Source organism: Tupaia chinensis, unplaced genomic scaffold (genome assembly GCF_000334495.1).
Source record: "Tupaia chinensis unplaced genomic scaffold, TupChi_1.0 Scaffold146705_1, whole genome shotgun sequence".
NCBI classification, from domain to species: domain Eukaryota; kingdom Metazoa; phylum Chordata; class Mammalia; order Scandentia; family Tupaiidae; genus Tupaia; species Tupaia belangeri.
The window spans coordinates 968,448-978,537 of NW_006206561.1; the positions used below are offsets into that span (position 1 = coordinate 968,448).

General features: G+C 36.0%; 1 pseudogene; it reads left to right on the plus strand.

Annotated features, from left to right (window-relative positions):
* Positions 1-5,557: 5,557 nt before the first annotated feature.
* Positions 5,558-8,633, plus strand: LOC102500317 (cytoskeleton-associated protein 2-like; annotated as a pseudogene).
* The last annotated feature ends 1,457 nt before the right edge of the window (positions 8,634-10,090 follow it).

Here is a 10,090-nt window from a genome sequence, read left to right on the forward strand (position 1 = left end):
AACTTGAACTGCAGCTGGCCATGTGGGAGTCCAACGATGTATCCATTCCACCATCTTCTGGTCCCTCAAACAAATACCTCTTAAACTTTACAGTATGCTGTTCTATGTTTGCATTTACTTTTTGGTTCCTAGTATCAATTCCTGAAATTTTGGTTTTTAAATTCTTCTGATATACAAAGAACTCTTAAAGAGGACAGATTATAAAAATTAAGGTCACATTATCAGGTTAAAATTTGTAAAAGAGGGAAAACCTACTTTCAAGTAATGTATAGAAATAGCTCAGTAAGAACAAACTCACTGTTAAGAGAAAGTCCATGATTATATTGCTAGAGGAGCTCTTGTGTTTTTTTTTTTCAACTTTCTATTAGACTTTGATTATCTCTGTATAAGCCAATAAATAATTTCTCTTAGTTATCTTCCAGTTGTATTTTTCACAGAGATTGTTTTACTGTATTTGATCTACTCTTTTCTGTGATCTAACTCCATCTCATGTCTTCATTTTCAGCAGAAAGAAAGTACAATTCATTTAATTCTACAAATCTAAAAACCAGTGTCACATCCAAAGTCACTGAGAAAACAGACCAAGAAAATTTAATGTAAAATGCCTAAATTTTCTTCCTTGCTATTTCAAAATGTCCATAATATTTATCCCTTTTCCCCTTCTCTCCACTCTAGGAAGAAGAGGGATACCCTTACATCTCTCCAGATTTAAATTGTCTACCTTTATTCTTTTTTCTATCCTTCACATTTGTTTTGGTAAACATCAATTCAACCTTGCAACTGCATTTTCAAACTAGGTCCCATATTAAATATATTAAATCCTGTCTACTCATATGTATAATCTCTTTTAAACATTCCATTTGACTTCCATTATGTCTGTATATTCCAATAAATAATCCTATTAATTATCTTCCAGCTTAAATATACTTGAAGTCACAAATTGTCACAGAAACAGAAAAATATTGTATAATGAATAAAAGGTTGATTCACCAGGCAGATATAAGCATAAATATTTATGCACCCAACTTCAGAACTCCCAAATATATGACCCAAACATTGACAGAATTGTGTGACAATAATAAAATAATAGTATATTTTAGTACTCAACTTTCAATAATGGATATAACATGAAGACATAAGGTCAATAAGAAAACAGAGATCTTGAACAACATTGTAGAATAAACGAATCTAAATGATACTTTCAGAAAATTCCACTCAACAGCAGAATTCTTCCTAATAGAATACACACTTTTCTCACACACAAGACATTCCTCAAGGTCAGTCACATGTTAGGTCAATAAATTTAACAAGACTAAAATTATACCAAATATCTTTTCTGTCTACAGTAAATAAAACTAGAAGTCAGCCATAGAAGGATGCCTAGAAAACTCACAAATATGTGGAGATTAAATAACACTCTTGAGCAACCAATGGGTTAAAAAGAAATCAAGAGGGAAATTAGAAAATATCTTGAGACAAACAAAAACATAACATACCAAAACATATGAAATATAGCAAAAGCAGTACTAAGAGGGCAGTTTGTAGTGATAAACGACCTTATACCTTAACATTATACCTTAATGTTAGGTTGTTTATACCTTAAGGAACTGAATCAAAAAAGAACATGCAAACTAAGCCCAAAGGACCAAAGTTAGCAGAAGAAAGAAAATAATAAAAATTAGTGCATAGAAAAGTAAAACACATAATGGAAAAACAATTTTAAAAATCAACAAAACCAAGAATTGATTTATCTAAAAAAAAAAAACAAAAAACAGAATTGATGACCTTTAGCTAGACAAAGAATTAAAGAGAGAATACTTAAGTAAAATCAGAAATGAAAGAGGAAAAATCATTACAACTGATGTCAGAAGTAAAAAGAATAAGAGATTCCTTTGAACAATTAGTGAACGTGGATAGTCTAGCCAAAAAATTAGAAACCTAGAAGAAACAGATAAATTTCTAGGAATACGCAACCTACCCAAACTAAATCATGTAGAAGTAAAAAGTACAAGCAGACCAATAGTTAGTAAAAAATATTAAATTGGTAATTAAGAAGAACACCTCCCTACAAAGAAGAGTGCAGAACTAAATTATTTTACTTAATAGTTCTAAGAAATATTGAAAGAAAATCAATTAAAATTTTTCTAAAACTGTTCCAGAATATTTAAAAGGAGTGAACATTTCCAAACTCATTCTATGAGGCAAACATTACAATAATACCAAAGCCAGACACTACAAGGAAACAAACAACAGCAAAAAATAAGCCAATATCCTTAATGAAGAGAAATGCAAAAATCCTCAACAAAATACTGACAAATCTAATTCAACAGCATGCTAAGAGAATCATGCACTGTGTCAAAGTGGGATTTATCTCTGGGATGTGAGGGTGGTAGAACATACAAAAATCAATCCATATCAAAAATGGCATTAACAGAATGAAGGATAAAAATGACATAAACGACATAAACATCTCAGTAGATGCAGAAGAGGCAAATTCATCAAAATTTCATAATAAAAAGACAAAACAAACTAGAAATGGAAGGATAAATAGCCTTAACAGAATAAAAGTCATGTATGAAAAGCCCAAAGCCAATATCCTACTATGGTGGGAAAAAAAAAAAGACAACTGAAAACATTTCTCTCTTTTCTTTTTGGAGAGGTTTTTGCTATAGGTCACATGCACTCGCCAGACAGACAGAGAGAGACAAAGAGACAGAAAGCAAGAAATCACCCCCCAGGGAGGATGGCCATGCCACAACCCCTTCTCCTCCATTCTCCTCTCAGGATCTTGGGCACACACGTACACATGCCTGGCATGAGTTTAAGCCACCAGGTCCAGGGCTTGAACCATGGTTGACTACATGGGAGTCCAGTGACATAGCCATTACTCTAACTGCTGGTCCCCTGAGAGCATTTCTTATAAGATATGGGACAAGACAAGGATACCCATTTTTGCCACTTCTATTCAGCAGAGTACTGGAAGTTATGGCCAGAATAACTGGAAATAAAAAGATATTTAACACATCTGAATCAGAAAGAAAGAAAGAAAGAAGTAAAAGTATCTCTGTCCAGAAATGACATGAGCTTCCATGTAGAAAAACCTAGAAACTCCACAAAAGCTGTAAGAACTAATAAAAACATTTAGGTGATTTGCAGCATACAAACTCAACATATGAAGATCATTTACAATTTTATAGACTAACAATGAAAAACCCACAAAATAAGTTATGAAAGCAATCCCATTTACAATAGCATGAAAATAATAAAATACTTAGGAATAAGCTTAACTAAGGAGAGACTTATACACTGACAGGTATAAAACCTTGCTAAAATAAAGAAGGCATAAATAAATGGAAAGACACTCTAAATTAATAGATTGAAAATCTTAATATGGTTAAAATATCCATACTACTCAAAGTGATCTACAGATTCAACACAATCCCTATCAATATCCCATTGACATATTTTTCAGAAATAGGAAAAAATAATCTGAAAATTCATATGGAACCGCAAAGATCTCCAAATAGCCAAAACAGTCTTGAGAAAGAACAGATATGGAGGCCTTATACTTTGACTTCAGAACATATTAAAAAGAAAAAAATGGTAATAAAAACACTATAGAGCCAGCCATAGCTGTGCAGTGGCAATACAATGCTCTCTGATGCTGAGACCATATGGGTAAGTTATGGGTTTGCATTCCAAGATCTCGTTGTATAGGCTGGGTTTCTGTGTGCACGCCTGTGATTCTGGTTGGTTGAGACTAGGAGCAGTTTGTCCTGTGAGTACCATATTGGGGATTCTTCCCCCCTCATGATATGTCTCTCCTGGAAGAAACAGATAAACTTTAAAAATAGCATAAGGACAGATATATAGAAGAGTGGAACAAGATAGAGATCCAAGAGGTAAACTCACTTATATTTGGTCAAATGATCTTCAACAAATATACCAAGACTACACAATGAAGAAAGGACAGTCTCTTTAACAAATGATCTTGGAAAAGTTAGATATCCACATAAAAAATAATAAAAGTGTGCTCTTATCTTACACTTTATGCAAGAAATAACTCAAAATGGATTAGAAACATAAAACCTAAGGCTATCAAACATCTAGAATAAAAGAGAGAGAAAATTTCATAAGTTTGGTTTTGGCAATGGTTATTCTGGTAAGACACCAAAAGCACAGACAACAGAAGCAAAAATGGACAAAGGGGAGTACAGCAAACTAAAATACTTCTATATATAAAAGCAAATAATAAACCGTGAAAAAAAATCTATGAAATTAGGAAACATATTCACAAACTATGTATCTGATCAAGGGCTAAAATCCAAAATATCTACATAACTTCTACAACTCAGTAACAATAATGACAAAAGAGAGCAAATACCCTTTTTCAGATAGACATTTCTTCAAAGAAGACATACAAATAACAATGAAAAGATGATCAACATCAGCAATCATTAGTTAGAGAAATGAAAGTCAAAAAACCTCAATGAGTTATCACTTCACCATACCTGTTAGGGTAGCCCATAACATAAAGATAAAACAAAACAAAAAAAAAAAAAAAAAGAAAGAAAAATAAAAAGGGGGCCAGCAGGTGGCATTGCTTTCTTACGCACTGGACTCCAATGTGTGGCCTACTGCAGTTCGAGTCTTGGATCTGGCAGCTTGCTTTCTTACTTTCCCTCACTCTCTCTCTCACTCTGTACCTCTCTGGTCAAATTAAAATAAATAAATAATGTTAGATAAATAAAGTTAAATAAAATAGCTCCTTAAAAAAAGAAAAGAACAAGTGCTGGTGAGGTTATGGTAAAATTGGAATGCTTGTGCACTGTTGAAGGGAATGTGAAATTGTGTAACTTCTATGGAAACCAATATGGACAGTCCTAGAAAATTAGAAATAGGGACCAGCAGTTACCATAATGGCTCTGTCACTGAACTCCCATGTAGTTGACCACAGTTCAAGTCCCAGACCTGGTGGCTTAAACTCATGCTGGGTGCATGTGTGTACGTGTGTGCCTAAGATTCCAAGAGGAGAATGGAGGAGAAGGGATTGTGGCGTGGCGATCCTCCCTGGGGGGCGATTTCTTGCTTTCTGTCTCTCTGTCTCTCTCTGTCTTTCTGGTGAGTGCACATGCCCTATAGCAAAAACCTCTCAAAAAAAAAATCAAAAATAAAACATATCATTCAACAATTCTACTTGCAAATATTTACCCTAGAGATTTGAAATAAAAAACACTCGAAGAAATATTTGTATTTCCATGTTCATTGCAACACTATCCACTATGGAAAAAAGGTAGAAACAACTTAAATGTCCATCAACAGATGAATGGATAAATTAAGGTGGTATATACTTGCAATGAATATTATTCATCCTTAAAGAAGAAGGAAATGATACATTCAGCAACATGGATGAACTTTGAGAACATTATGCCTAATGAAGTAAGCCAGTCATAGGACTAGTATATGAGGTATCTAAAACAGTTAAACTCTTTTTTTTAAGAAAAATTACTTATTTTGGATTTTGGAAAAAAAAAAAAAAAACTGTCATTCAGGAGTCATGGTGCTGCCCGGGTCCACGGCTGCTATGGAGGACCAGCAAAGAAAACTCTAGAAGGACCTAGCAGCCAAAAGAATACTGAAGAATCAAAACAACAATCCTTATCTAAAAGCTGAAAATAATTGCCCAAATCCACCATGTCCTAAATCTACTAATAGAGTTAACAAAGGATGCTACCAACCATGTTGTCTTGCCTCTCAAAACCACAAGGCCTGGGGAGCCAGCAGTTAGCATAATGGCTATGTTGCTGAACTCCCATGTAATCGACCGCGGTTCGCGTCCTGGACCTGGTGGCTTAAAACTCATGCTGGGCGCGTGTGCGTGTGTGCCCAAGATCCCGAGAGGAGAATGGAGGAGAAGGGATTGCGGCGTGACCATCCCGCCTGGGGGTTGATTTCTCGCCTTCTGTCTCTATTTCTCTCTCTGTCTGTCTGGCGAGCGCACATGCCCTATAGCGAAAAAAACCTCTCCAAAAAAAAAAAAGAAAAAAAACAAACAAACAAACACAAGGCCCAGGACCAGCAGATGGCGTGGTGGTTAAGGCACTGGACATTCCCACATGCCTGACCATGGTTCAAATGTTTCAAGTCCTGGATCTGATGACTTGCTTTCTCACTTTCTCTCTCTCTCTCTCTGTGTGTCTCTCTCTGGTTAAAATAAAATAAGTAAATGAATAAATAAAATTTAAAGTAAATAATTCTTTCTAAAAATACACAAGGCCCATTAGAGTAAACTCTAGCCCCAAATAGTCCAATATCACAGGGTCACAGAAGCAAAAGTTGGAGCCCCCAAACTTGTGGACAAAGGGCTGATTTCAGAATGTGTTACTTTGACTCCAAATGGTAAGCCTTCCAGTAGGACTCATCAGCAGCATGGAGGTGGATCATCCACTGCAGGAGAACTGTTAAGGGAATCTGTGGGGTCATTCAGCAAGCATAAATTGAAAACTATAAAGCAGCAGGTAACAGGTCAAGGAAACAATTTATGTTTAGACTCTGATCAGTATCCATGTTGAAAACCAATCTTTGAATAACTTTTGAAAAGAGATGAACAAAGAGAACTTTCTGCACACTTTATCAGAACCTGAGAAGAAGCCAGATCCTGAATCATGTGCCATAACCAAGACAAATACTAATTCTTATAATCCAGTCAAGGACAGTTTGGCTTCTAAACGAGCCATGGGCAAAAATTCAGTGCATAGTGCTGTTTTTATTTATTTATTTTTTATTTAATTTTTTTTTAGAGGCTTTCACTATAGGGCATGTGCCCCCGCCAGAGAGACAGAGAGATAGAAAGCAAGAAATCACTCCCCAGGGGGCATGGCCACACCGAAATCCCTTCTCCTCCATTCTCCTCTCGGGATCTTGGGCACACACGTACACATGCCTGGCGTGAGTTTAAGCCACTCAGTCTGGGACTTGAACCACTCTTGACTACATGGGAGTTGAGTTTCATAGCCATTATGCTAACTGCTGGTTCCCATAGTGCTATTCTTAAAGACAGAGTTAATAAGCAACTTTTTGGAGAAACACTACCAATTAAGTCACAGGAATTGTCTAAAGGAGCAGGTCTTACAAGACCAGGACACTACCAGTAAAGTCACAGAAACTGTCTAAAGGAGCAGGTCTTATAAGACCAGGAGAAAAACATCGAAGGACAGTTCCCTCTCACCTTATGCAGACCTTTAGTAGGACTCAAGCATCAAAGAAACCAGAGGTCAAAAACATGAAGGATATAAAGCTTAGTAGGAGTAAATATGAAGGACCAAAAAATCTAAGTTACAGTCATACCTTGTTAAAGAACAGAAAGTAAAACCTTCTAAATCCAGGATATACCCCAATTTGCTTCAGAACGGATATGAAAGCAAACATCCAAATGTAAAGCAAACTCAGAAGTCCACTCAACTTTGTTTTAGATTTTCAACATCGTGTGTACTTCAGAGATCAAAAGTCATAAGCCAGAGGTCTCATCTGACAATTGGCAGCTTTAATTTAGTCATTCCAAACACCCCAAGTATTAGAGCAGATGGAACCAATGGTAATAAATACAGCAACCTTCAACAAAAAGCACAGACTTTGGACTCCAAGATGAAAAAGACTTCCTCAGAATTATTTTCTGAATAAGACAGCTCCCTAAATGCAAGCTGGATGCACCACCATGAATAGGAAAGGAGTCCTAAAGGAAACCCAAACTAATCCTGGTACGAAAAAGAAGCCAACAGCAGAAGATTGAAGGAAATGATTAGAAGAATGGCAGAAATCTAAGGGGAAAAAAATCTATAAATGGCCTCCTATGGAACTTTAAACCAAAAGAAAAGTAATAGAGGAAATGAGTATTTCATTCTGGAAGAGCACTGAAAAAGAAGAGGAGGAAAAGAAAGCCCCACTTGAACTGTCCAATAAAATTAGCAACACTCCGAGCCAATGTCTACAGTTCATTAAGGGTGTGTACCTTCAAAATAAATATTTACCATATTGTCCACCATTCCTGAGGCTGAAAAATTTGCTAAATTCTGGATCTGCAAAGCCAAGTTGTTGGCACATAAAGGCAGCTTTGATGTTATTGGACTACCTGAAGAAGCCATTAAAAATTGAGTAACATCAATAAAAGAGTTGTGAGAAGTTGTTCTTAGTATTTTGCAAAACTTAAACAGAAACAAGGAAGAAATTACCTCTGACCATCCAGGTGATGAAACTAATATAACAAGGAGAAGAACTGGTCATGAAGATGGAATCTGAAAAACCTTGTCTTTCTCTAAGACAGGAAACAGACTGGAGCGGTACCCCCAGATAACCAAGGCAGAACAGAAGAATCATCCTGGTATCAAATTACAGATCGCCCAATCCCAAACTTAAGTGGTTTGCTGGAAGTGCAAGACATGAAGTTTATCACTCCTGTGCCATGTTCAGCAAGGATCGAGTAAGCAGTATCCTGCCACCCGGAAATGCTTCAGGAACACGATTTAGTAGTGGCATCTCTCAACAAGCTATTAGAAGTAGAAGAAACAGAATGTTTCACATTTCATAAAAATTATGATTTGCCTGTAACATTGGGATTTCAAATCCTTGAATCATAATTTCTTGATGCTTCCTTAAAAAATTAAAGTGTTTCAGAAAAAGAGTACTTTAATTTTATTATTGTTATTAATTTTTATAGAGTATATGTGCTCACCAGAGAGAGAGACACAGAAAGTGAGAAAGCAGTTTGCCAGGTCCTGGACTTGAACTGCAGATGGCCATTTGAAAGTCGTGTGCCTTAACCACCACACCACCTGCTGGCCCAATAGTCAAACTCTTAGAAGCATAATGTAGAATAGTGGTTTCCAAGGGCTGAGAGAAGTGGAAGTTTGGAGCTGCTGTTCACAGGCATAGCATTTTAATCATTTAAGATGAAAAAGTTCTAGAGTTTTGGGGCCAGCAGGTGATGTGGTGGTTAAGACACTAGACTCCCACATGGCTAATTATGATTTGAGTCCTGGACCTGGAGGCTTGAAAATCACACTGGGCATGTGTGTGTGTGTGTGTGTGTGTGCATGCTCAGAGTCCCAGGAGGAGAATGGAGAAGGGATTGTGGCATGACCATCTCTCCTGAGGATGATTTCTTATGTTCTCTCTCACTGTTTCTCTCCAATAAGTATACATTCCCTATGGCAAAAACAAAAACAAATTTTAAAAAAATTCTAGAGTTTTATAGCACAACAATGAGTATATAGATAGTAGTACTGAATATACACTTACAAATTTGTTAAAGAAGATTTCATGTTATGATTTTTATTGCAATAAGAAGATACCAAATAGGGGCCGACAGGTGGAATGGTGGTTAGGGGCACTGGACTCCCACTGTGGTTCAAGTCCCAGACCTGGTGGCTTGCTTTCTCACTTTCTCTCTCCCTTCCATCCCCAGTCAAATTCAAATAAGTAAATAAATAAAATAAAATAAAATAATTCTCTTAAAAGTAATAATAATAGTAAAAAGATATCAGGTCATTGATGAGAAGTATTGTAGCAGAAATCTCCAAAGTCAGAAACCTCAGTCTTAAAGTAGATACTTTCCCCTCTACCTCATCTTGTATATCGTGTTAACTGTGCTTAAGAATTTTTCCTTCTTCTATATATTGTTTCAACCACATCATATCAGGCTCCCATATTTCTTGCTGGGACAAGTATTACCAATTCAAAATTGGTCTCTTTATCTCTACTCTTTCTTACCTTCAATAGATTATAATCACTATAATCAATAAAATATAAATGTAAAAAGTATAAATTGCATCACCTATCTCTCATTATTTAATCACTTCAATAACTCTTACTTGTCTAGAAAACACAAATTCTTACCTGAATTACTTTCTGCCCTCTACTTCAGTCCCATTCTTTTTGCACCCATTCCGGCTATTCCAAACTGTTTAGTTTTGTTCATGTAGCAACTCGTATTCTTCCTGATCCTCAACTTTTTGACATTTCAAAAAAACGTCATTATTGACTTCAGTATTATTGTCCAATGATACCTTTTCTAATCTCTGATCTACAATCCCAA